The sequence below is a fragment of the Octopus bimaculoides genome, chromosome 5 (assembly GCF_001194135.2).
Source record: "Octopus bimaculoides isolate UCB-OBI-ISO-001 chromosome 5, ASM119413v2, whole genome shotgun sequence".
In the NCBI taxonomy this organism is placed as follows: domain Eukaryota; kingdom Metazoa; phylum Mollusca; class Cephalopoda; order Octopoda; family Octopodidae; genus Octopus; species Octopus bimaculoides.
In genome coordinates, this window is record NC_068985.1 from 114,215,882 (window position 1) to 114,220,652 (window position 4,771).

General features: G+C 37.6%; 1 protein-coding gene across 3 annotated transcripts in view; it reads right to left on the reverse strand.

Moving 5' to 3' along the window:
• The window catches only part of LOC106878623 (plexin-A1), an 803,747-nt gene that overhangs the window by 597,040 nt on the left and 201,936 nt on the right, over positions 1-4,771 (reverse strand). The gene's annotated exons all lie outside the window — the stretch shown is intronic.

Here is a 4,771-nt window from a genome sequence, read left to right on the forward strand (position 1 = left end):
TATATTGAGAAAAAGTAGGCACTCAGAAATCTGGATAATTCTTTATTAGTGCTTTTGTTCGTTTAACTGAACTCAAGAAAACATTTTTGCCTTTAAGTCTTTTCTTGAAGAGTTCAGTTAAACAACAAATGAAAGAGCTAATAAAGAATTATCCAAAATTCTAACTGCCTCCTTTTTCTCAATATATATATATATATATTATATTTGGATAAAATATCCCTATAAGAGGTTTGAATATCTTCAATGTGACTACATATATATATATATATCATCATCATCATCATCATCATCATCATCATCGTTTAACGTTCGCTTTCCAAGCTAGCATGGGTTGGATGATTTGACTGAGGACTGGTGAAACCAGATGGCTACACCAGGCTCCAATCTGATTTGGCAGAGTTTCTACAGCTGGATGCCCTTCCTAACGCCAACCACTCCAAGAGTGTAGTGGGTGTTTTTACGTGTCACCCGCACGAAGGCTAGTCAGGCGGTACTGGCAACGCCCACGCTCAAAATGCTGTATTTTATGTGCCACCCGCACAAGAGCCAGTCCAGGGGCACTGGCAACGATCTATGTATATATATAGAACTTTTGAATATATATATATATACACACACACACACACACACACACACACATACACATACATACATACAATGTGTGTATGGATTTGCACCTGCATTTGTTTATTCAAAAGTTCTAACATTCAGGTAGTGCTGCTGTTGGCACTTTCACTAATAAATCACTTACACGCTTTGTGCCTTCAAAGCCAAACGAATGAAGGATAGGGTTAATGTCAGGAAGGGTATCCATCTGTAAAGCAATGCCTGAACATGTACTTCTAACCCATGCTAGCATAAAAAAACAAACAAAATATGTAAATCCAATAGAACAAACAAACACGCATGCAAGAAGTGAAAAATAAGGAGAGGTGCTAAGAACACTGATTTAATGGCAGCTAATTTACTTGTGTTATTAAATCACAAAGACAGTAACATACATAAGACTATAGTGGCAGTGATGGTGTGAAGGGGTAGATGTAGGTAGAAATTACATTGCACAGAATATATGGTGTAGCCATCTGGTTTCACCAGTCCTCAGTCAAATCATCCAACCCATGCTAGCATGGAAAGCGGACGTTAAACGATGATGATGATAATGATGATGATCATCATCATCATTGTTTAACGTCCGCTTTCCATGTATGTATGAAATGTTTTTTTCTTTTTTCCTGGGAACAGAAATAAATTGGATAACTGACTGGGAATGAGCAATATTCCAGCTTATGTTTGAATTTTCTGATTGTTCTTTTGTTTCTGTTTAAATTTTGGAACTATACACACACACACACACACATATATATACATACCCGTGACCTGTTGGGTTACTGGTAAACTCTGAGTTTCCCAGTAACTGGGTTTTGTTTCATGTTTTTTGTTCTTTTCCAGGTTATTTTGCATGCATTCAATGTGACATTGAAATCACGCATAAACAGCTCCTTTCCCAGAAAAGAAATGATTTGGCTGCCATTTCTTGCATGCCCTGCTACCGTGTAGCCATGCCCTGCTACCATGTAGCAGGTATTTCAGGTCCTCTATTGCAAATAGCTGTTATGTGGTAGCAGGGTGTGCTAGAAATAGCAACCAAATCCTTGGAGTTGAGATACGTTGAATACACTCAAAAATCTAATGAGAAAAAATTATTTCACACCGAGGTTATGAACAGGTCTTTTACAAAATACTGTATTTCTAAAGTCAATTTCACTTTAAAATATTTTTTAGATATGCCAAAAAATTTTTGTAATGGTATTCACTTGAAAATAATTTTGAAATCCATTAAAATATTGTCAGTTTAAAGAAAGCTAAAATATAAATTCTTACTGTACAAACAGCTTACATTTTTGAAATGACATTCACTTAAAAATATTTGCAAAACATTGTGTTTAACAAAAGTGAAAATAGAAACATTTACTGTAAAAACAACTTGTACTTTTTGTTGTCAAGTGACTGTGCCAAATCCAAAGGTTAGAGTTTCTTCCCTTTCAGGGTTAAGTGTTGTTTTCGGAATATTTTCCCATTATACACTGTTTTGGGTATTTATACCCCGAAAACCCCTAATATCTCAACAACCAGTTGTCCGATTTATGCGAAATTCATTTTATTTCGTTCATATTCACATTTCAGGGGAACTTAATTCATGGTATTTTTCTATTATGCGCCAGTTTGGCTGAGTAACATTGCAAGCAAGCAAGCATGATTCAAGCTCACTTTTAATGTATTATATATATATATATATATATATATATATATATATAAACAAAAGTAAATGAGTATATGCATATATACGTACAGGTATGTGCATACCGACATCTACCTGTATGTATAGGTGCATATCTGGGTACAGGACATTGCAAACAAACGTAGACGAGAACACACGAGCCACATAGAGAACATTTTATGAGTAGTTCATGTATTTAAAAGAGCCAGCCTTGTCACACTGTGTCATGTTGAATCTCCCTGAGAACTATGTTAAAGGTAGACGTGTCTGAGGAATGCTCAGCCACTTGCACATTAATTTCACGAGCAAGCTGTTCCATTGATCTTATCAGCTGGGGCCCTCATCATTGTAACCAATGGAGTACTCCTTTAATAATGTATGTATATATAACTATCTCTCCTCATGCACTGTGCCTCTCTCTCTCTTTACTCTGCTCTGCTTCTACAGTCTACCCAAACATACCATCTCTATGCTCCTCCTTCTGTGAACAGTATCATCATTACTATCCTGCGGCAAGCATCCCTCTACCTTCTCCAACCTCTTCAGCACTGGTCATCTCCCAGTCCCCATACACCATACCTATCACTCCCTTCATCCACCCTTCATTCTTTATCAATCTCTCCTACCATACATTTTTGCAATCTTCCACCTACGTACACTCCTAGCCTTTCTGACCCCACTGATTACTACCGACTTCTTATCATGAGGTGCCACCTGGACACCCCATCACCACTGTCTATCTCTTTGGGGGCACCACCAATTCATTCCCAGTCTCTTCCCTAAATGTTAATAGCCATATAGCCCCCGCATTATTCCAGGCTCTTCTCACAGACCCTATTACAAGCGCTTCTCACAGACCCCATTCCAAGCTCTACTCACAGACCTTAACCTCCATCTAGCTGAAAGACACACTCTCAACCACTCATTTTGAGTGTTGTGAGCAGCATAGCAACCACAATAGCATCAACGGCATGAAAAAAAGCACCCAGTTGATACTGTAAAGAGTTTGGCATTAGGAAAAGGCATCCAGCCACAAATATCACGCCAAAAAAGACACTGCAGCACAATGCCGATCTTGGACCTGTTGGATCCAATCTAATCATCCAACCCATGCCAGCATGGGACTTGGACATTAAATGATAACGATGATGATGATGATTAATGACAACTGTTAGGTTTTTGCTTTCTTTCTCTAAATCAGTAAAATTTGAATTCAAGAAATATTTTCCTACCAAGATCATGTGTGTGTGTGTGTGTTTATGTGTGAACAGATATGAGCAAGATAGGTGGTGATCTACTCCATGAAATATGCAAAACATTTTTAATGAATTGAAATTATATTTAGGTGTATATGCGTGTTGCCCACCTACACACAGCGTACACACACACACAAATAGAAAGGTATGTATATATGGAGAAGTGAAAGTGAAACTGGTGACGACGATGATAATGAATATGTAATATATATGTATAGGGTTTCATATACAGAAGCACACAGACAAGCAGACAAAGAAACACAATAACAACATAGTTGTTAGGATTTGCACTTTGACACCAACTGACTTTGAAAGGAGGAAACTACAGAAAGACTAAAGATCACGAATGAAAGAACTAAACAGAGAAATCCCACACCTACACAGACATGCACACACACACACACACTCTCATCATCATCATCATCATCATCGTTTAACGTCCGCCTTCCATGCTAGCATGGGCTGGACGATTTGACTGAGGACTGCTGAAACCGGATGGCAACACCAGGCTCCAGTCCGATCTGGCAGAGTTTCTACAGCTGGATGCCCTTCCTAACGCCAACCACTCAGAGAGTGTAGTGGGTGCTTTTACGTGTCTGTCTATATATATATATATATATATATATAGACACACACAAACACATAAATATACATACACACACACATTTTCTTTTTTATCTTTTATTTGTTTCAGTCATTTGACCGCGGCCATGCTGGAGCAACACCCTTTAGTCGAACAAATCGACCCAATGGCTTATTTTTTTGGAAGCCTAGTACTTATTTAATCGGTCTCTTTTACCAAACCACTGTTATGGGAACGTAAACACACCAACATCGGTTATCAAGCGTGTGTACATACATATATACATATATATACAGGGTGCGTAAGATATTTGAGGACAGATTTATATTTATAAAAACACACACACACACACACATATATATATATATATATATAACAGATATATATATATACTAGCACCCAAACACACGTATATATATGTATATCAATATAAATATATGAAAGTCAATGAAGTTTCGTAAAAGGTGATCATGTACATACTTTCTTGCTGTTGTGATTATAACACCTCATTGAAAACTATGTTCCTTGTTTTCCCTTGTGGAGCATATACAAATAGGTTTTTTTGTTGCTGCCCACTCTTGAGCAGCCAACATACAGTTGTCCATGTGAGAAGCAGGGCTCTTCCAAGAGAAGACCAGCTACAGACAATGTTTG